This window comes from Canis aureus, chromosome 19, assembly GCF_053574225.1.
Source record: "Canis aureus isolate CA01 chromosome 19, VMU_Caureus_v.1.0, whole genome shotgun sequence".
In the NCBI taxonomy this organism is placed as follows: Eukaryota; Metazoa; Chordata; class Mammalia; order Carnivora; family Canidae; genus Canis; species Canis aureus.
The window spans coordinates 28,179,855-28,203,490 of NC_135629.1; the positions used below are offsets into that span (position 1 = coordinate 28,179,855).

General features: G+C 44.7%; 1 protein-coding gene and 1 long non-coding RNA gene across 10 annotated transcripts in view; one reads left to right on the top strand and one right to left on the bottom strand.

Moving 5' to 3' along the window:
- The window catches only part of PRICKLE2 (prickle planar cell polarity protein 2), a 320,980-nt gene that overhangs the window by 280,261 nt on the left and 17,083 nt on the right, over positions 1–23,636 (top strand). The window lies entirely within an intron of this gene.
- Positions 9,204–11,638, bottom strand: LOC144289797 (uncharacterized). Its single transcript, XR_013357770.1, has 3 exons — positions 11,308–11,638; positions 10,976–11,192; positions 9,204–9,898 (listed from the first exon to the last, which is right to left on the bottom strand). It is a non-coding gene; the product is annotated as an uncharacterized LOC144289797 (long non-coding RNA).

Here is a 23,636-nt window from a genome sequence, read left to right on the forward strand (position 1 = left end):
GTACTGTCCTGAGATGCACTTCCCTTATGGGCTGAACACCGAGGAGGGAGACACACCCACTTATATCAGGGACCCCATGGTCAAATGGGTCTTGGTGGTGCTTGTGATAAGCTTGTGCATGTCAGCCCCATCTGGAGGTGACAGGCACTGCTCAGCTCCAGCTGGTTGTTGCCACATGCAAAGACATTTATTTATTCAACTAGCAGTTGGGTAGCTCTTACCATGTGCCAAACTTTGTTCTCAGCACTTTATAAATATTAACTCACTTAATTAGACCCTCACAGCCCTACAAAACAGATATACTATTAAGATTCCCATTTCAGAGTTGAAGAAACCAAAGCACAGAGAAGTTGAAGGATTTGCCCGAGTCACCCAGCTTTTAAAGGGTGGAGTGGGGACCTGAACATGTGCATATGACCCCAGAGCAGCACTCTTAACCATACCAGGTTGCCAACAGTTCCAGTTTCTTCAGACAAGTTAAAGATGAAAAATTTTTAAATGAGAAATCTATTTCAACTCTCTGCTAGACAAGCAAAATGTCTGTATCCCTCCCAGATGCGTTCCCGCCTGTGTTCTCATTTGTCCTAGAGGACAAATAATAGCAGATATCCTTACCCTTATGTTTCATATGAAACGAAAATGAGGCCTTAGTGACCAAGCACTTTACCTCATGTCATAGAAGTGAGCAATTAGTGCAGAGTGATGACTGCCTGGCTTTCAGCCCAGTTTGTGCTATCCTCAAAAAATGTATATGCTTTAATTATTTAAGAGGCCAGGAGATAAATATGTAATTCAGCCTCTAAAGCAGCGTTTCTCAAAGCTAGACCACCTGCATTAGACCTTGACTGCTTGATTCAAATCTGGGATCCAGGGCCTCCCCTTAGACCTCCTGCATCAGACCCTATGGAGGGGGTACCCAGGAGCATGCATTTTAACCAACTCCCTCCTGAAGCTAATGTGACCACTGTCTGAGGACAGTTGTTCCTGGGCTTGTCTGCTTTGACTTTATTGTCCTCATGCAGCGAGTTAGGAGAAAATCAGGAGATCTGGGTGTTGGGAAATATTGGAAAGGCCATGTTTGGTGTGTTTGAAACATACACATATTGGTATGTGGGGAAGATAATCAGACTTCTCTCACAGGGCTGTTAGGATTTAAAGACATGTTACATGTGAAATCATCATGTGAGACCACACAGTCTATGGTCTTACGGCCATAGAATATACCATCTCTCATCCTAAAAAAGAGGCATGGAGTTTATCTCCATGATTTTCTATGGGCTCTTGGGCAAAGCATCCTAATGTCCCTCTGTCTCTGAGATTTGGGGGAAGCATCCCTAAACCATGTCTGATACAGCTAAAAAAATAAATTTCTGAGATCAGCACTGCCCAGTGAAGTCAACAGTCACATGGGACTCTTGAAATTTCGATCCATGCAAATTAAATGAAATTAAAATTTTAGGCCATCAGCCTCACTAGCCACATTTCAAGTCCTCAACAGCACTGACCAAAATTTGAAACTACATTTAATTTCAGTAGCCACATATAGCTAGCAGCCGCCCTATTGGACAGCACAGATGGCAAAAGGGAGTTGGTAGGATGGGCACAATTTTAACTTCATCGTTAGTCTCTTTGGAAATTCTCCCACGAGCCCTAGCTTTTCGGATTGTCAATTAATGATTCGGAGTACCAGTTCAAATGCACCCTTCATCATGTTGGAGCTATGTGGCCTTGAACAAACTGCTTACATTCTGTTCAGTTACCTCATCTATGGAATTTGGTGAATAATAGTACTTCCTTCATAGTGTTTTTGGGAGAATTAAATGATAATGCATTTAAACTCATTAGTATAGTCTTTGACACCGAGGACCTTCTATTATGGTTACCTGATACTTTTTGTTATGATTTCATTTTTATCATTCTTACCCCAAGCATACTGGTGCACACTTTTGGCCTCCAGGGATGTTTTGGCTACTGACATCTCCCAGCGTCCACCAGCTGTGCAGGTTTGCATTTTTAGATTTGCAAATGTTCCCATGGGATCCTCTTTTTTTTTAACCAGCATATGAAGAGCATGAGAAATAGGAAACTGAAGAAATACATTCTGTGCCCCTCTGTTTCCAGAGATCTGTCAGACACAGCAGTGTGGAAGAAAGATTGCAGCTCATATTCTAAGCACTGCTTCATCCTTGGTCACTGGAGCAAACCTTTAATAGCCTTCAGGATCCTATGCTGCACGTGCGTGCGCGCGCACACACACACACACACACACACACACACACACACACACCAAAGACATGGTATTGACTAGACTTAGAAAGTTGGCCGTTGGGCAGCTTGGGTGGCTCGGCGGTTTAGCGCCGCCTTCAGCCCAGGGTGTGATCCTGGAGACCCGGGATCAAGTCCCACATCAGGCTCCCTGCATGGAGCCTGCTTCTCCCTCTGCCTGTGTCTCTGCCTCTCTCTCTGTGTCTCCCATGAATAAATAAATAAAATCTTTTAAAAAATTGAAAAATAAATAAATAATTTTAAAAAAAAGAAAGTTGGCCGTTTTGCTGCCAATCCGAACTATTGCATTTAAATTTGCTATGTCTCTGCCTCTCCCTTTGTGTCCCTCATGAATGAATGAATGAATGAATGAATGAATGAATAAATAAATAAAATAAAATAAAATAAAATAAAATAAAATAAAATAAAATAAAAAAAGACCCTACCAGTTCTCACAAGATCTCAATCTAAAACTGTGCTTTTTCCAGGTGTATCTTTTCTCTACAATACAAATACTGTAACTGGCACAGTTTCACCAAGAACAATTTGGAATTGCACTGACCTTTTGGGGGGGCTTTTAACGTGAACAAAGTCGTGCATTTAGGAAGAACCTAAAACAAAAAGTGAAGAAATCTTATAAGGAGATTCTTTGTCTTGTTTTTCTAAAAAAGAAATATCTTAATATAGGTGGTATCCTGTTGTTCCTTCCCATACTTCAAAGAATAGCAAGTATGGGCTTTTTGATTAGATAGCTTGATAAAATTTTAAAGCCTCCAAGTTACTGTCTAAATCATCTGTCCTTGTTTATAAGTATATACGTTTCAAAATTTGTTAACTGCATTTAAATTTTTCTCTCAATTAACTTGATCTTATGTAAATAAGTTAATAAAGAATCTTTGGAAATCTAGACAGTTTCTAAATAAACAGATACAAGGTGTTAGTAAATAAATAAATAAATAAATAAATAAATAAATAAATAAATAAATTTGCTAGAAAATTCCCTAGTCTTTGGAGAAGGCAGTGCTCAGAACTGTGTATCTTTAAATCCTGGAATCCCACTCTGTGAGTAACAAGTATGTGTCATAGAAGGCTTAGTCAAAACGCCTTGATCCTTGGGTGAAAGCTAGTTTTCAAGATAATGGATTTTTTTTTCTTCCTCGTCAATAACTCATGTTACTGAGTAAGTTTGTAGTGTTTAAACTGGCACGAAGCATGATCATTTTGTAGGCAGCATTTTTCCTTTGAATAGATCTGGAGAAACAGCCCCAGTGACTTGCCAGCCTCAGATCTGGGCTTTGCTACCCCCTGATTTGTTTAGAACCAGGAGCACACTGCCCCTTGTCCCTGGAAAACACAGTCCATCCATTATGCTCACACAGAGTGAGTCAGGCGAGCACAGTCACCATTTACACTAGCACTGTGTGGAGCCTTGCAGAAGCTCTTGAACCCTGCCATTGCCTAAACATGCCTGCCAAGCAGCTTGCAGCCTGGGTGATCACAGGATTGCAGATAGTAACGGGGACAGCTGTAAGACCGTAGACTGTGGTCTGACATGATGGTTTCACATGTAACATCTCTTTAAATCCTCCTAACAGCCCTGTGAGAGAAGTCTGAGTGCTTCCCCATTTTACAGAGAAGTACGCTTGGGTTCACAGGAGTTGTGGCCTCCCCGTGGTCCCCACTGACAGACCAGGACCTGAACCTGGGTGTGAGAGTCTGCAAGGCCCTTGCTCTTAACCTCCTTGGTAGCATCCTCACACAAAGGGTTATGGTCACAGTCGGGATTTGCACAGGACTCAATCTGAAGGGATGAGGATTTCTTTTCCTGTCATAGCCAGTTTGTTAATGTCCATCTGGCCCTGGCGGGGCTGGAGCAAAGCTGGAGAACATGGCAGAAGGCAAGGCTGGCAGTCCACAGTGGTGTGCTGGGTCAGAGGCACTTAAAAGAGACAGGTGCAGATTGTCCCGGGGTTGGCGCCCTCAGAGAGGAGAGGAAGCCTGTAGTGCAAGTTACGGCCATGGTTCAAGTCACACTGGGGCCAGGGAAAGAGTAGAGTTCAGATTGGGACCAGTGGCCTCAGAGGCCACACCAAAAGACAATAGGAGATGGTCAGCTGGAGCCCTGGAGCACAGCAGTGAAGCTGGGAACACGGCTCTTCCTTGAGGATCAGCCACATGCCATAAGGAGTGGCTGGGTCAGAGAGCTGGGACCTGAAGGAAGGAAGTGTGGGTGTGGATGAGAGTAAAGAAAGGATGGTTTCCATCCATTCATTCATTCATTTGGCCAGCCACTGTGACTTGAGTGCCTACCCTGTGAGTTACCACAGAGTGACTGAGAGCATGGTCTGTAGACCAGTCTGCCAGAGTTGGAAATTGGACTTTGTGCTTTGATACCTCTGTGACCTTGGGCTTATCTTTTCTGTGTCCCCATCCTTGAATGAAAAGACAGCCCTGCCTTCTAGGGTTGTCATGGGAATTAAAGGAATTAATTCCTATAAAGAACTTAGGACAGCGCCTCTCCTCTAAGCGCTCAGTGCCATTAGCGGATAATACTATTAAGTAGGTGCCACTGCCTGTGCAAGGCACTAGGGATACAGTGCTGAGCTAAGTGGACAAGGGGCCTACCTTCCTGCCCCTCACGATCTGGTGGAGTTTGGTAGATAGTAAGCATATAATTGTACAATATGAAATTGAATCTGTGGTAATTGTGGGCTAGGAGGGCATACAAAAAAGGGGTATAGCCAAGTCAGGGAGGTCAGATAGGGTATCCTGAAAAAGTGAAGCTTAAAAGACAAGGGAAGGAGGATTCCAGGCAGCAAGAGCAGCATGTGTAAAGGCCCGGTGGTAGGAATGTATGGCAACTATAAACACATGAAAGAAGGCCCACAGTATAAACAACAGTGACGACTGATATAAGAGGATGGATGGGATGGTGACCTAGGAGAGAATATTGGCCGGTTTACAGTGCCCTTGGGGGATGGGTCTGGAGAGACAGAAGAGGATAGAATTAAAAACCTAGAAATGTATAAAAGTTTGCCAACTCTATGATTAAAAATGCTGGCCTTTTAGTGCTGAAAGCACATGTGTCATTGGCCTGGATACGTAGAGACACAGTAGAAATGGAAGTCCAAAAGGGCTTCCTGCTGCCTTTAAAGAGTGTTGCATGGTTGTGACACCTCCACACCTGTACCACCTCCTCATCTTGACAAGGGACACTTCATCCTGCAACATCAAGATATATTGATTGCTAGGGGGTCACAGAGTAACTTTTCAGCATTGCTGGCAAACTGGTAGAGAACAAGAGAACAATAGTGTGGGGATCTGAAGCAACAACTGGATCAGCTCACTTGACCAAGAATGTCTGAAATGTTTTTTTAATCCTTGTAATGCAAAACATTTCTATATTTAATTCTGGGCAGGAACATTGCTCCTTTTCTTCTGCATAGTTTGGATATGCATCCGCTACCCCAGTTTCTTTATTTAAATTGCTGGGTAAAACCTCCTAACCAGCTGGTGCCCGTTACTTGAGCAGCCACACCTCACTCATGCTCATGAATCTTAGGGCCCAGATCCTTTGTTCATCCCTTCCCCTGGGAATGATGGGTGGCCCAGTCTGGAGTTACAGATTAGAAAATCCAAAGTCCTGTCAGTTGGCCTCAGGGCCAGCCTGGAAAATATGTAGGGATTGTCTTCCTTCATGGGAATTACAGAACTCTTGTTTGCAAGTGTCATAATCGCAACTTGGCTAGTGTAAACAAATAAGTTTTGTTTTTTTTTTTAATCAAGTGTCTACAGAGTTCATAGAATTTTGGTTCTGGGAACAGCTGGATCCAAGGGCCCAAATGATGTCCTCAGGACCCACCTTCCTTCCCCCTCTCTCTCTCTATTCTTTTTTTTTTTTTTTTTAAGATTTATTTATTTATTTATTTATTTATTTATTTATTTATTTATGATGGGGGGTGCAGAGACACAGGAGGACAGAGAAGCAGGCTCCATGCCGGGAGCCCAATGTGGGACTCGATCCCGGGACTCCAGGATCACGCCCTGGGCCAAAGGCAGGCACTAAACCGCTGAGCCACCCAGGGATCCCCTCTCTATATATTCTTATTTTCTCCCTGAATACTGGCTTGGTTCTCAGGCAGGCTCTTCCCAGTGGTAGCAGAGATAGCTGTGGGCAGCTCTAGGCTAACATCCATTAGCTTCAAATGAAAGGGAATGGGAACTCATCTTTCTTAATAGTATCACCGAAAGCCCCAGAATTGGGTCTCATTTGCCTGACTTGGGTCACCTAACAGTTCTTAAACTAACTCCTGTGGTGGGAGGAGCAGAAGACTGATGCTCTGATTGGTCCATCTTGAGTCACGTGCCCATCGGAACTAGGCAGTGGGGTCAAGCCCATCCCAACTGCAGGGACTGAGAAGGGAGATGGGCTTCTCAAAGAGAAATCAAGGTAGTATATTCAAAGGAAATGGGATAGTACTGCAAGGAAGTAAACAGCACAGGTGTCTGCTACTGAGCCCATCCCATCTAGTGTGTCCCATCCATCTGAGACTGATCCCGGATCTCAGAAGCCCCATCATGTGAACTTGAGGTCATATGTCTATTATGTAGGTTTGCCATGGGTTTCTGGAGACAGTGGCATGTCTCTGTGGTGATTTAGATGTGGGGAATTCAGGCCAGCAAGGAGATGTTTTGCAACGGCAGATTGGACAGAGCTCAGTGTTGAGGATGTGATTTGGGTTTCTGACTGGTCCCACGGGGTGACTTTCACTGTGTTCCTTATGGAGGTGGTGCCCTCTTGCTGGTTCATGGCTCTGAACAAGACTCACAGACCAAGGGCCAGATGAAAACCAGCAGAAAGTTGTGACAAAATCTGTTCAACTTACTTTTCTCTTTTTGGGTCAATTCCGTGGTGTGGAAGCAGAGGATATTCTTAGAGCCAGGTGAGTGGAATGGGGGGCAAAGGACAGACCAGTCTGGACAGAGCTCACCCTAGAGGGGCCGATGCATCCCTGTTACAGGTCATGGTCTCACATTTCCTGGGTTCAGGGAAATTTTTTCAGTGTCCTGGTTTTTAATAACCGTTCAGGAGGCTTATTTATAACCTCCCTGGGCGTGAGCAGTCATCTATACCCAGAGTAAGTAACCATGGTTGCTGACAGGAGAGAAAAGATTGCTGATTTGATTCATTCTAGTACTGAAAAGGCAACACTGGAAAATGGATCCGGGGTGGAGGCAGGGGGCTGATGGGCTCTTCAGACTGGTGCAAGATTTTGTAGATTTTTTTAAGAACCTGTGTACATTGCTCTTGGAGGTTTTGAATGTGGGACTCTGACAAAGGGAAATGACATTGTTCTCATCCACTTGATAATGACTTTGAAATGCAGGTTTTCAGGATTTATTTTTGTAATTATGGGCAACTAGGAAAATGTACAAGAGAAAAATTAAGGTAGAAATAGAGAAAAATATATCCCAGCTCTTTCCATTTGACTAACACTAATATTTTGGTGAATTTTCAAATTTTTTCTCTATATACTGTTATGTTATTTCTTCTGCATTGTAAACATACTGAATGTTCTACGTCCTAGATTTTTTCATTTGCATTCTGTCATTAGCTCATTTTCATAGCTTATGTCACCATCATGTGTAAATGACTGCATTAATATTCAGTTAAATGGATGTCACCACATCCCTGGAATGGGACATTTTGGAGGTTCCCAAATCTGTATTTAAATCTTGATTTCCTTTGACTTAGATCCACAAAATGTACTTTTTTGCTCCACTCTTTCCTTATAAACATAATCAAACCTTCTAAATAGTTTGGCATACTTTCTAGCCAGATGCTTGACCTTCTCACTTGAGCATCTCCTCCATGGAGTGTTCTGAGGGGACTGGGAGGCCCATCAGCAATTCTGTGCCAACCATCCCTGCCCTGGCCACCCCTCTTCTGCCCCTACATGAAGTGCCTCCCAGAGCAGTGGAAAATGAATGTGATTAAAACCCCACTTCCTAGTACAAGCCACCTGGGACAGCTTTAAGAAAACTAGTTCTCCATGTAAACAGTCACCATCCCTTCCATCAATTAGAGCAACCCGAGGACCACCTACTGCACATTCATCTGGGATGCTTGTCAACAGTGCACATACTTGGGCCCATCCCAGTCCTACAAACAGAATCTCTCAGGGCCCAGACCTGGGAATCAACATTTCTAACAAATGCCCCCACAGAACTCTTAGGCCCCCTAAGTTTAAGGAACAGTGAGCTAGAGAAACCCAGGCTCCCCACCTCATGCCTGAGTGAGCAGCCCTACCTACCACCTCGTCTGTGGCTAGAACTCTTTCCTTGCCCATGGCGCCCCTTTGCCATGAGTCCAGCCTCCTACTTAGAAAAAAGAAAAATTAGACTATGCTTTTTTCCAAAAAGCTCTGAAAATGTCCCTGACATCCAATAGCTCTTGGTACAGTAAATAGTATCTTAGTAAGTTCAGAGCACATTATCAAAAACACAGATGGTGTGTTTCTTAATTACACAGTGTGGACTAAATGTGAAAGAGAGGTAAGACCGGCCGAGAGCATTCGGTGGTTTGGGGATTGTCCTTGACTGCAGCAGGAAAAGTGGACAATAAGATACTCTTAACCTCCAGATAGGGCCTGGTTCAGCTGAAAATCAACGTGCAAGTGAAAAAGCCAGAAGGCCAGAGTTTCCCATGAATTCGAGGGAGTTTGATTGGTAGTTAACATAGAATAATGTTCACCAACATCACCTTGAACACCCAGGTAGTTTTGTGTGTGTCTGTCTGTCTGTCTGTGTTTTTCCCAGCCATGTTCCTCCAGGCACCTCCTCCCGCCTGCCCTTCCCAAATCAAAACCAGACCCCGACATGTTTCTGGGAGGCAGCTGTCACAAATCAGGCTGAGTAAACAGGCGGGGCATCGTCTAGAAGATAAAGTCTGTGTCTTCCAACAGAATTACTAAGAAAAAGCCGAGTGTTTTCTTTAGTACAACAGCTTTTAACAGCTTAAAAATGTCATGCTGAATTCCCCATCCACTTACTAAAACGAGCCTATTTCTCCCATTCTTTTCCTTGGTTCCAGAAAAGAGCCTTTCTCAACTCTTGGCTACCCAAGGGTTTGGTGTCCCAGTTTGCAGATGACCCAGCTCCTGTCTTCTCTTTTCTCTTTTGTTCTTCCCATGTCCAAGGAGTGGGGGCAAAAACGTGTTCATTTTGCTTTTTGCAGAAAGCAGTAGAAAATGTCCTCTTGTGAATTTCTGTTCTCTGGGCCTTTTGTTGGAACAGATGCTTGACTCTCAAGTGTGCGAAGCATAAAGGGATTCTTGCTTCCTGGAGTCCGGCATCCTGCCCAGTCCCGCCTGCCCCACTGAGGGTGTTATCAGTCCAGGGCCACCTGTGAGGATTAACTCCGACTCTGATGGCACCACTCTTGGTGTGACAGTCCCTGGCAGGGACTCTGCTGCTCAGTAGTGAGCAGTGTGGGCCTTGCCTGGATGTCTCAGCCTGGCAGGAGCAGACCACCCGAGGGCTGCCTGTTAAGTTAGTTACAGGTGCTGATTTTCAAAGGCAGAAAAGTGCAGTTCAGGCTTTACTTGTGTCTCTTCCTTGGGAGCAGATTGAGCTGAGAGCAGAAAAGGAGAGGAGTGAAGAGAATGGCCTAGAATAACTCAATTTTTAAAAAAAATTTCCATCTCTATATCTGGATACTGAGTCCTAGGTAAAAACACCAGGAGAGAGATCCCCTTTACCGGGGATACACATTCATACACAAACACCCTTGCAGTGTGAGCATGGTGGGCTAGGTCAGCAGTTCTCAACAGGGGTGAGGTGGGGAGGGGTAGGGACTTTGTCAGCTAAGGGACGCTAGGGGACGTGTGGCAATGTCTAGAGATTATTTTTAAGACTTATTTATTTTAGAGAGAGAGCAATAGCAAGATGGGCAGAGGGAAAGGGAGAAATCTCAAGCAGATTCCATGCTGAGGGCAAAGCCTGGCGCGAGGTTGGATCCCAGGGCCCCAAGATCACAACCTGAGCTGAAACCAAGAGTCAGACACTCAACTGACTGCGCCACTCAGGTGCTGCATTTGATTGTCACAATTTGGGGTGCAGAGTGCTAGTGGCTTCCAGTTGGTAGAGGTCAGGGATGGCAATGCACAGAACAGCACCTCGCCTCCCAACCCGAGTCCTCTGCTCCCATAAGACAGTAGTGCCAAGGTTGAGAAAGCCTGGTCTAGCACAGGGTTTCACGTTAGAAATCACTACTTCCCCCATGGAAGGATCCCATCTGAGGAGGGCCTGAGGGCATGTGAAGGAGACACACAGGCTGGGCATTTCCAAAGCAACCCTTGCTGGGGAAAGAGTCCTTTTTGCTTCTTGCTCTGACCCCAGCTGCAGCGCACATTGGAGTTTAGTGTTTAAGGATCTCACTGACCTGGTTGAAATCCCACACTGTTGTGGCTGTGTGACCTCGGGCTGGTGGCTTAAATCTCTCACCCCCTCAGCATCCTGGAGGCTGAATGTAAATGTCTGCCACATGGGGCTGTTGTGAAGCATGAGGTAAAATGCAGAAAGCACTTAATTGCATGCCTGGCACATGGCAAACTCAATATTTGAGAGTTATTTTTATTATCAGGTGCCCCAGAGTGCTGACCTCCTGCCACCTTCCTTTTAACTGTGTCTCAGCCCATTGCTCACTTACCAAGGAGAGGAAAGATGGAATGGAATTCAGATGTACAGGGATGAAAGGAGAGGCTGGAATCGATGGATGGGCATGGTGCGCGGCGGTTCTGGAGCTGTCCGTAATCCAGACCCACACTGACACCCACAAGTGGGGAGCTCTGCTGCTTGGATCTTCAGGAATGATTGCAGCAAGAAAGACGAACCCTTTCTCTCTGGATCTCCATCTCCAACCTTATCTGAGCATAAAGAGGCCACCATAATCTGTGGCCTAATTATGCCCATGTAACACCTATTAGCGCTAATGGAGCGCCCCCCCCCCCCATGTGCGGAAAGGCCTGCCAGCTCCCAGACCTCAGCCCTTTCTTCACTGATGTCCCTTCCCCCCAGCATCAATTAACTTCTCAGAGAATTCCCATTCGCCACAGCTTAGAGGAGTTAATTTGTTCTTTGAATCTGTGGATGAGAAACAGGCTGTGCTTCGTGCTTGGGGCCCTGAGCAGGGGAGAGACAATGGGGACAGGCAACAATGGAAGTTTCCTGAGGAGATCACTATCAGCCCCAGGAACAAGCCCAGCCAGGCCCTTGGCTGCAGATGTGTTTTCAAGCTTGGGACGGGCCCCAGGGCAGGGAGAGGAATTCCAGCCCATCCGGAGGTCCCCAGACTGTTGAGTGCAGCCCAGATCTCACCATCCTTGAGTGGACCATGACCTGTAAGTGGCTGGGCTTTCTGTCACCTTGAGCATTGTCCTTTGTGACCTGCTTTCTGCTCAGGATTAGGGCTGCACAAGAAGCAGATGGCCCCTCTGTCCCTTTTTGCCCTCTGAATCTGTTCGTTGCGTGGGGCCTTGGTAGTCGGGGGATGTGGGTGACACATACCTTTATCTAGCAGTATTAGCTAAAGCACCTCAGGTCAGAGGACATTTTTTATTCCAGTTTTCCTCTGTGCCCCAAGACCACAACAAAAAAAAGCATTTTCAACACTTTTCCATGGGTGCACATAAATACCATCTCCTCACCACCCCTTTCACCAGCTGAACCCCAGGTCCTCTTGGGAGCATTGAGATAGAAATACTCAGTCTCAGCCCAGCCCCTAATATCGCACACCTCAATTGTATACACAGAAGATGCCACATCCTCCTTCATGGCATTCTCCCCAAAATAGATCTCCAATATGCAGGGTTTCTAGAGTGGCCATTCAAAAGAAGACCATGCTTTGTGTCTCTCCCACCCACCCAGAATCCCAACAACCCTGTTTTATCTATTTTCTACCCTAGGGTTTAATTCAAGATTGTTTTGGAAACAGAATGGGGGAGAGAAAGACATTTTTAAAAATCTTGATTCTTCATTCTTCTATATTCATTTATTCAATAGATATTTATTGCACACCTACCGTGTGTCAGTTATACATTGGTGAATAAATCAGACCCAGTCTCTGTTGGGGATCAGCCCCCCTCCCCCAAACACACACACAGGAAATAGGTGGCACAGGAAGTAAGGCCTCAGGGAGAGAAATACAAGCAACCTGCAGCCTGGCGGAGGGACCCAGAGGAAAACCTTGACCTCGCTCACTCTTTGCCTTCTGATCTCCTCCTTTGAGTCAAGCCTCACCCACTAGAGGCCAGAGGGTAAGAGAGCCAGCCATTGGTGCAGCTTTCAGGGAGAACAGGATGGAGATGGTTTATAATCTGGTAGTCAACACACACACACACACACACACACACACACACACACACGGACATTTGTAATAAGTGCCATGATGGAAATGACCAGGGTCAAGAATAGAGAATATTGAGGGTTAAGCACCTAAAAAGAATGATCTGGAAGCTCTCTGAAGTGATATTTAAACGAAGAATTGGAGAAGAACTTGGCCTTGCACAGAAAGAGAAGGGGAGGGAAAAGAGGCTATTGGCCTTAGGAATGGCACATGCAAAGGCCCTGAGGCAAGAGAGCATTTGTGCAGTTCCAGCAACTGAAAGCAGGCCAGTGTAGTTGTCAAGGGGGAGAGAACTATATTTAGACCTGTGAGGCTGGCTCCAGTTCAACCTCCTGGAATCCCTCTGAGAACACTGTCCTCGTCCCCTTTTTCAGTGGGGTGCTTAAAGTAGAAAAAGTCAGATGACTTGCAGAGTGAGTTGAGAAAGTAAATGCAAGCGTACAAAGAAGCATTAGGTCAAAAATATGTGTTACAGAGTGTGAGGGGAGAACGTGCCATTTAAAACAAGTTTTGTTAAAAAAAAAAAGTCTGTGAACTCTTTCTGTTGATCTTTCTATTGCTGTAGCTTACTTTTACTTTCAGTGCTGATTTCTGACTTAGTCATATCCTGGGTTTCATGTACGCAGTACATTTGAATTTTACCCCAGGTATCCAGGCTTAGCCAAGCAACTAATGCATAAATCTGATTAATGCAAAAGTCTTTCCTTAAGTAAACAGTAATCCTTCAAAACATATGCTCTGCAGAAGTATGATTCACAAACCCCCTTCTTTCTTATCGCACAAATTAGCCGGTATTGGCCCTGGCAAACAGACTCCAGGGCTCTTTGGATATGTTTGTTGGTGTTTAAGAAGAAAAACTGAGCATCTGTCATTTTTTCCCTTGTGGATGTTGCCAAAATTATAGAAGGCTTCCACTTAACCTTCCACCTTTCCTCAAGATCCCTTTCTGAGGTCAAGGTCCAGAAGTTCAGCAGGAGGATTTTATATTGTTGGTAAGGGAAATTGTCATGTGACATTGCCCTTCTAGAATCTCATCACTATGATGGGACAAGAGATGGGACCTTCAGTAATTCACAGTTAGGTCATATTCACGGAGTGGTGACCAAGGCTTATCCTTGGCAAATGTCAGGAACCATCACATGTTTTGGCTGCCATTAACATGGAAAAAGGATCCAATGTCTCATGGGATTTCCTACCTCAAACTCGAAAGGTTTAGAGTGAATACTTAACACCTACTCTAATGAAAGTGACCACCAAGTCTTCTCCATCCTTTCTCAAGGAAAGTGTGATTGGACACCTATTGGCGAGATGTAACATAGATGCTAATACTCAGACACTGGTTCTCAATCTTGGTCACACGTGGAATCATCTGGGGAGTGTAAAGAATACAGATGTCTGGGCCCCATCCCTAAGAGTCCACTTTAACTGGTCTGGCATTTGGCTTGGGCAGGGGGATATTTTCATGCTCCCCAGTAATTCTATCAAGGAGACATGATTGAGAAGCAAAGCCTTAAGGCAAATCCAAATTCTTCATCAGGTGCATTTGTTTCTAGCTTCTGGGATGATCCGTGAAGTAGTTCTACTTTTATTGCCCTAGCTTGGCCCTTCCTCTCTATGAAGTACCACATCTCCAGAGAGAGAGTGCTCATTTATGAACACACTAAAATGTTGTCTAGTAACGTCTCTGCTCCACCAAATCCTACTCAGCGGGCCTAGAAATTGCTATTAAGGTGACAGTCTCAAGAGTCAGATAGACCTGTTAACTCCTGGCTCTGTTCGGTACCAGCTCTGTGACCTTGAGCAAATGACCTAAACTTCTCCAGCCCGAATTCCCTCGCCTTTATCAACCCTGTCATAGGATTAGAAGAGAAGACACTTAATACAATGCAGAGATCACAGTAAACACTAAAAAGTATTTGTTGTTTCCGCATCTGCAGAGATGCAGAATATTCTCAGGACCCGTGTATTGTATCAAAATACTTGGAAAAGCCAAGCGACAATGGTAACAACAACAGTTACAGCTATTATCCCCTTCTTGGAGATGAGAGAACTAAGAGTTAAAGAATTTAAGGTCGCATAGCTAGTTAATGGGGTTTGCTGGTCTACACATGTAACCACTATTCCGTATTTCCATCTATCGATTAAAAGCTCTGAAGAAGAAGGAGGGGAGCTCTCAGTAACATCACCTATTAATTGTGCCTGAAAAGGGGGTATTTACACAAAGCTTAGGTCTTTCTCTGGTGGGAAGGGTTCTCCAGAGAGTCATCAGCATTTGAAGCCAAAATGGACAGAGTCCACTGGCGGCCACAGGCCCCTCCAAAAATCATTTTCCACACCTTTCATTGTTTGCTTTCCTTCCTCACAGCAGCCAGCCTGGGCTCAGCCAAAACAACCTCCCTAGCTGCCATTGCAGGATGAGAGCAGCCCGCTGGGACAGGGGAGTCCCACCTCTTCATCCTCCTGCTCAGTGCTTTTCCTGGTTCCAGTAGAACCAAGAGCCTCTGCGGCTCTGCCCCAAACAGTACTGATTCTGATTGGTGTTCCCCAAGTTTTGTTGCTTTACGAATAAGGCATGCCCTCTTTTTAACACACTAAACACAAGCCTCTGACACACACACCCCCCCCCGCCAGAGTTTCTCATTCTTTGCACCCCCACCCTCTTGTTCGGAGACCATCCTCTGTACATCCCCAAGGCAACAAAGATCTACTGTCATAAATAGAGCCAACAGCTGTGAAGCCTCTTAAGTGGGACACTGTGTTAACTAGAAATGCAGACTTTTCTTGGTTAATCTTGATAATGACGCCATAAAACATACATATCATATCATCTCCATTTCACAGATAAGAAATCCAGGACTTGGAGGTGTTGAATGACATGTTCAGGATCACAGTACAGCCGATGGCCTGAACCAAAATCCACACGCTTAAGTCCTGAACTTGTAAACATAACCTGGTGCTTCTCAGTGAGGGAGATTTTACTCTTCACAGGACATTTGGCAGTGTCTGGGAACATTTTGATTTGTCACAATGGATTGTGGGATGCTACTGCATCTAGTGGGCAGAGGCTGAATATGCCTTTTCTTTTTTTTTTTTAAGATTTTTATTTATTTATTCTTGAGAGACAGAGAGAGGCAGAGATACAGGCAGAAGGAGAAGCAGGCTCCATGCAGGGAGCCTGACATGGGACTCCTGAGACTCTAGGATCAGGCCCTGGGCCGAAGGCAGGCGCTAAACCACTGAGCCACCTGGGCTGCCCTGAATATGCCTTTTAAAGTGCCCATAGCCCTCCCTGACTATACATCTCTCCCTGCACCAGGGAAACATAGCCACACCAATCCCCACCTTGATGATCCCTGGCTTGACTTTGCCAAAACCCCTACAATCTCTTAGCAACGGAGGTCGACTCTGTCTCCAGAAGCTTCTTTCTCCCTAGGGAGAAGTTCCATGTATGTGTTGTACCAGCTGCAGGGACTCCATGGCGCTGGGCATGGAGAGAGCAAGTAGCACTCCTTGCCCTACTGATTGGCCGTGGGCACTCTCAGACCATGCCAGCCTTCCTGCTTCCTTTCTCCTCTTTCTGCTCTTCATCTTCTGCCACCAGCACCTCATCTCTGTGAGATTGGAGGCTCTCTCCATGGGGGCAGCCCAAAGTGCAGCATGAAAAGGAACAAGGGGAACTTTTTAAATCATATAATCTATGCAGGAATCATCTAGAGATCTAGCCTCAACTGTTTAATTAATCTGCTCGCACTCAACCCCGACTCCCTAGCTGAGGGTTCTAGTTTAATCGGTGCCTACTGCCCACTTCCTGAGTCTGTTTATGGGGAGACCCCAAATCACAAAGTAGGACCAAGAGAGAGAAAGCTTGTCAGGACTCCACATTCGCCTCAGTCAGTTGTCTTCAGCATCATGGGCCGCCCGCCACCATTCACCAGGCAGGAAGTGGTGCTATAGGGCATGTGGGCTCGGTTGCTGGATTCCCAGGAAAGACATTGTCTGCTCTAAGCTGGGCAGGTGGGTCCCAGCATTCAGGCCTGGGAGGCCGAAGAGCTCTGCATTCAGTCAGGCCAACTCGGATTCGAATGCTTTCTGTGTGATCTCCCCGCCACCACCACACTGTCCCTCCCTGCACAACCTCCCTGAGCCTCAAATTCCTCTTTTGAAAAAAACAGAAGTAACAAAACCTACTCTTAGGGGATTCATGAAAATCAAATGAGGTTGGATATATACAGTTGTTTAGCGGCATGCCTTGTCCACGGTAAATACACAAAAAGGTACCTCTTGTGAAAATCAATGGACCAAAACTTACAAAGGACAGGAATTGGCTGCAGAGGTGGGGGAGGAGGTGGACAGTGGTGGTCACAATGGTAGTCTTGGTAGTAAAGCCATTAATGACTAATTGCTATGGATGGGGCTATGCCTAGAGCATTACATCCTTTAGCTCTTTTTGTAAGGTGAGGTCTATTCCTATTCCCTGATGCAACCCTCCACAGAATGCTTCCCTCCCCTCTCCCTGCCTTACATTCCTCTATAGCATTTAGCACTGTTTGCCACTTAACACTTATTTTGTTGATTGTCTCCCTCACCTACTGGGAGGAAGGCTGCTTGAGGGCAGAGACTTGCATCTGGTTTGCCTTTGCCTTGGTTGCCCCAGCAGCTGGGACCACTTGTCTGACACATGGTGGATATTTGTTAATTCTCATACATGGTACGAATTCATGAAATATTTGTTGAACAAATAAGCCTCCATTTTACAGATGGGAAAACAGAGGCTAAGAGAGGTTAAGGGATTTGTCCAAGATCACATAGCGAACGAGAGAGGCAGCCCAAGTCCAGAGCCTTTAACTACCAGGACACAGTTTCTTATACAGCGTTGTATGACTAGCAGTGATGACCACTGGTAAATGTCCTTCTGGCTCATACTTAAAACCAGCTATAGAGGCGGCATGTCCTTTGGGGCTCAGAGCTTTGGAGTAAAGGTGTGGGTAGTGATGGGACAGTTTGAGATATGGAACAACCAGCCCAGATTTCCCATGCCTCCATGTGAACTATGGATATTTTCCCATCGCAAACAGTTCCAATTAACTTAGCACAAGATTTGGGGTAGAATTTGTTGTCTTTGCTGTATCTTGTAGTGTTCTATAAGAGGTAGACTTTGTGCTTAATATCCTTGTCCTGAGCTCCGTTTCGGTCCCAGAAAAAGCATCTTGCCTCTAGCTCTCCTGAGAAGTGGGCCAAGGTGAAAAGGGATGAGCGCCCAACTTTTTCCATGTAATTTTATTGTCTTCTCTAAATTACAAACAAAAATAGTTTTTAAAATATTAGAAGACTAGAGAAATGTAAACAGTTGACACTTGAACAACACAGGGCCAGGGGTACCGAATCCCCGTATAGTTGAAAGTCTGTACATAACTTTTGACTCCTCTAAACTTAACTACTCAAAGCCTCCTGTTGACTGGAAGTCTTACCAATGACACAAATAGTTTAACACATTTTTATATTAAATGTATCGCATAAAAAAAACATAAAAAAAAATAAATAAATGTATCGCATACTAGGTTTATGCAATAAAGTAAACTAGAAAAGAGAAAACCTTTACAGCACTACACTGTATCCAAAAAAAAAAAAAATCTGTGTATAAGTGGACCCTGCATAGTTGTAACCTGTGTGGTTCAGAGGTCAATTGTACTATTGAAATTGAAATTGCAACCTAATTTGCATCCACCCACCAGTAGGTGAATTTTCCATTAGTATTTGTCTCTGGGCATACACTGACAGCTAAATAATTATGAACAAAAAAAAGTCATCATACCATTTTGCAATTTGTTTTTTTTGGTTTTTTTTTGTTTTTTTACTTAACAGTAGACCTTGTTCATCTTTCTCTGTTGGTGTAGATAGTTCTAACTTAAAGGAAGCGACATAGTGTTTCATTGTATGATTGTACCAACGTTCTTTTAACACATCCCCTATTGCTGAACACTTGGGTTTTTTCCAGTTTTTCACTGGTACGATTTGTGTTTCAGGGCAGATTCTTTGTATTTGTGTGCTTGTTCATGTTTTTCCATAGCATACATCCCCAGAAGTGGGACCTCTGGATCAAAGGATATGCCCATTGCAAGTTTCTATAGATGCTGCCAAATTGCCCTCTTCTAGGTAGTGTAAATTTGTACTTTCAATTGAAAGACTGGGTCTTCTGAGCTGGACACTTGGTAAGACCAAATCATGCTTGAAGACGAGGACTATAGAACATGCCCAGTGTGGTCACCTATCTGCTCTGATATTTGGGGGTTTTATGTGCTTGCAGAGCAGAGAACAGCTCTGATGGCCCAAGGGCTGGAGCCAGACCAAGTAAAATCCCTCCCTCTCTACATTCTCCATCAGCCTGATGGGTTTCTCGGGAGCTAGCCATCTGAACAGTTTCCAGAGGAGCTGGGTTGCCATCCACCCTGGCTGGGTTGGCACAGGGACCACACTTAGTGACAGGGGCTGGGGAATTAAGTCATCAGTCTTCACCAGCCAAGATCTGGTGGGAAAGGTAACACAAACTGTCCTGGAAATCCTGCGTCTGAAAGCAGCTCAGGGCTTGGCAGGTTGCAGAATCCTCGCACCTTGCTTGGCACTAGCGAGGCAGAGTTATATAACAGGCGGCTTTTCAGACTCTGAACTCCAAGGTTGCTGGCTAGTGAGGGGGGCTGACCTGTTTATTTATTCACATTCATCTGACTTCAAAGCAGTGGGTTTTTAAATTTGAAATAGGCATCAGAATCAACCAAAACACTTGCTGAAAATTCAATCTTGAGCTCCATTCCCATTAATTCTGATGCAGTAGGTCTGGGACAAGAACCAGGAAACTGCATTTGAACAAGACGCACAGGTGATTCTGAAACAGGTAGTGTCAGGACCACAGTCTATTTTAAAGTGAGCCTTGGCCATTTCATTTTGGCTTTCTGGGGACAAAGCACATGCTAGCAGGTATAATAGGATCCACTCGTGAGCTAGCAATAGGTTTGACATAACAAGCAGTGATGAAATACACAAATCTTGGGTTTAGGTTTCTCCTCTCTTTTCTTTCGGTCAATGGACTACATCCTTAAATGTTCCTTGACTTAGGGAACCTCCTAAGTGTTTTCATTTGAGACAACACTTCAGTATTTCTCTTTGCTCTCTCATTTACCTCCTTGATTGTTTGATCAGGGAATCCACATTCCTTTAGGGATTAGGCCCTTTTCTGGTACCTATATGGTAATCAATGCTGATCCCATAATGGGAGGTATCTGTCTTGGATCATAGAATCAAAATCACAAACTTTCACAGAAATTAATAAAGGGGGTCAAAAAAATTTTTTTAAATAATAAAGGGGGTCAAAAGGTACAAATGCCCAGTTATAAAATAAGTAAGTCCTGGGGGAGTGCCTGGTTGGCTCGTTGATTAAGCATCCAACTCTTGATTTCAGCGCATGTCATGATCTCAAGGTCGTGATACTGAGCTGCATGTTGGGCTCCACACTCCGCTCAGAGTTAGCTTGGAGTTCTCTTCCTCTCCCTCTGCCCCTCCCCCTGCACATGCACTTGCAGGTGCTGTGTCTCTCTCTCTCTCAAATTTTTTTTTTTAATTTAAAAAAGTAAGTCCTGGGGATATATTTATGCAACATGATGACTGTAGTTAATAGTACTATATTCTATATTTGAAAGTTGCTAAGAGAAAGATTTTAAAAATCTCATCACAAGAAAAACCTGAAATTTGATATGGTGATGAACGTTAACTAGACTTATTGTGGTGATCACTTTGCAATATATACATATATCAAATCATTGTGTTGAACGCCCAAAACTAATACAACCAATACAAAACTAATACAATGTCAAATATCTCAATAGAAACAAAAGACAAGCCTTTTGAACATCTCAAAAAAAGAAAAAAATCACAGACTCTCAGCTGGGAGAAGGTTGGAGAATCTCTAGTGCAGGTTCAGAAGAGGAGCTGAGGTTCAGAGGGGGGAAATGATTTATTCAGTCTTCCTGGCATGTGCAGCAAAGCCGTGACTAGACTCGAGGCCCTTCCCTATCCAGACCAATTACTTTTTCACCACCCCAGTAAACACAGTTTATAGGAAACGTACAATCCATGGAATTTCACAAAGGAAATGAAAAGTTTGAATAAGGCAAAAGGAGAGTGGCCTGTCTGGTAGGCATGGACCAGGAGGAGGCATGAGGCATGTCTGTGAGTACATAATTGGAAGGGGTGCCAAAAACACAGTAATCAAGATAAGCAGTAGTTTGGGGCATCTGGGTGGCTCAGTCGGTTAAGCATCTGCCTTCAGCTCAGATCATGATGCCTGGGTCCTGGGATGGAACTCCTCATCGGGGTCCCTGCTCTGCGGAGAGTCTGCTTCTCCCTTCTCCCTCTTCCTCTGCCTGCTGCTCCCCTTCCTTATGCTCTCTATCGAATGAATGAATAAAATCTTAAAAAAAAAAAAAAAGATAAGCAGTAGTTCATTGTGGTATTCATGGGGACGCCTGGGTGGCTCAGTGGTTGAGCGTCTGCCTTTGGCTCAGGACATGATCCTGGAGTCCCTCTGCCTATGTCTCTGCCTCTCTCTCTCTGTGTCTTTCATGAAAAAGTAAATAAAATATATTTTTAAAAAAATCAAAATTCATGCAAAAATCCATGGTTAACAAAACGTAAAATTCTTCTCTTTTTTTTTTTTTTTTTTTAAAGAAATCTGGAACTTCTTTCCAGGGGCTTCAGGAAAGCCTAGATTTTTTTTTTTTTTATTTATTTATTTATGATAGTCACAGAGAGAGAAAGAGAGAGAGGCAGAGGGAGAAGCAGGCTCCATGCACCGGGAGCCCAATGTGGGATTCAACCCCGGGTCTCCAGGATCGCGCCCTGGGCCAAAGGCAGGCGCCAAACCGTTGCGCCACCCAGGGATCCCCAAAACTTAAAAATTCTTAATAAAGGATCAATTTTACTGATAATCTTCTTTTTGCCTTAACCTTCCATTTCCACTGCCCGTGGCACTGTTCCAGTGACAGGGATAGAAATTGTAAGCAGATATGTTTGGCTTTTAACAGGAAATCAATGTTAAGCCACTGTTTCCCAAAAATGTATCCTTCTGAATGAGGGTGGAGCAAGGTGGGGGAGGGGACCTATTGTCAAAGTATCTTCTTTCTTGTACTTCCTACTGCACTGAAGCCAGTTAAAGGTTTTGAGAAGCGCTTCAGAAATTGCCCAATTTAAGTGCTTACAGAATCCTTTTTCGAATAATCCGGAGAGGACACTTTGGAACAGCTTCCTTAACTCCCAGGCTGGGATATGTGTGCGATTGGCAAGGGATGAGGAGAGAGATTTGAGTGCTTTGGAGAACTCTGGATTCTCAGCTCCTCCTGGGCTAGCAGCTGCTTCTCCCATCTGCGTGGAGGGTGAGCCTCGCCAAGCCCAAGCTGCCTCAGGAAGCCTGGTGAAGGGCACAGATCGAGAGCAGGAAGGGAAGTTTGCACGGCCAGGTTCAGTGTCTTTCTGCTTTCTAAGAACTCAGTCCTGGGTGTGCTCTTGTCCGAAGCAGGGAATTAGGTTGGTGGCAGCTTCATTTATGTCAATGAGTGGAGAAGAAGGGAACAGGGTAGAGCAAGATCATACTTTCTCTCCCTCTTTGTCAGAGTTCTTTGGTTCCCTGGCCAGAGATTTGGGGGCATTACATGCTCAGGAACAGTCCTCTGCTTGGTCTGGGATCCACACCTTCCTGGATGTGTTAGGAGGAACAAGGGAAACCAGGCTTTCTTTCCAAATTCACAATAAAGGATAGGACCCAGGCCACTGCTGTTTCAAGTGGGGCCTGTGGACCACCAACATCAGCATCACCCTGGGGATTTGTTAGAATTTCAGAATCTCGGAGCCAGCCCCAGAGGCAGTGGAGCCAAATCATCATTTTAAGAAGATCCCTGGGTGACTTGCATGCCCACTCAAGTTTGAGAAGAAGCTGCCTTTGGAAGTCTGGAGAACTAATTCAGTCCCTGCCTTTGTCACTGATTCCCTACCTCATCCATGACTTTGGGCAAGTTGCTCATCTTTTTTTTCCCCTTTTTTCAGTTCTTCGTCTTCTACCATCCTGCCTTCCCCTCCAGACATGGAGGGAGGCACCAGTGAAGAGTATCTTAAGTGTAAATTAATAATAGAAGTAATAATGATTCCTTGAAAATTTAATTCTTACCCAAGAACTGTATTCTGTAGCTTGAATTTGTAAGAGCTTGATAAAAATCCCGATACCATGTCTCTTTCTACACATCATTTTGTGTGCATTTATTCTTTCATCCACTTTCTATCCCCTCCCTGCCCTTTCAGCTCTTCGTGCCATCCACCCATCCCTTTGAAAGCCACTCCATCTACCTGTGCTTCACTGTATCTTGTCGCCCATCTGTCAGTCCAGGAATTGGCTCCATCACACATGATGTCATGAACTTTTATGCTAAGAACAGCACTTTGTCAACTCCCAGCTATGTGTAAATAGGATCTTGAGAAGCAAAGATCCCAAGCTTAAAAGAGTACTGCCCCTCAAGTCCATAAACCAAACTTCTACCCTATTGTCAAGCTGGCCCACACTGGTGGGAAATGCATGTGCCTAAGAGGGAAGAGAGGCTTGTGGACAGGCAGGTTAAAGTGTGTAAATGTGCCCGGGGATGAGCCCATAGGTGGTGAAGGTCCCCGTGCATTCCAATTTAAAGAGGAAAGAAAGAAATTGAACAAGGCCTAGCATATTAGCTGCCAGTTTGACCCACAGGTACTAGCCGTACCAGTCTAGTACACCAGAAGGGGAGTGTGTGACACATATTCACCGTTCAAACTGTCATGAGTATATCTTTGCCTCTCTTTGTGGTAATTTTTAATAAACATTTGATAGGTGTGTAACAAGCAGAGATGTGCAGGAATCATAAGTTGCAGCTCAATGAATTATGTCACTGATCAAGCA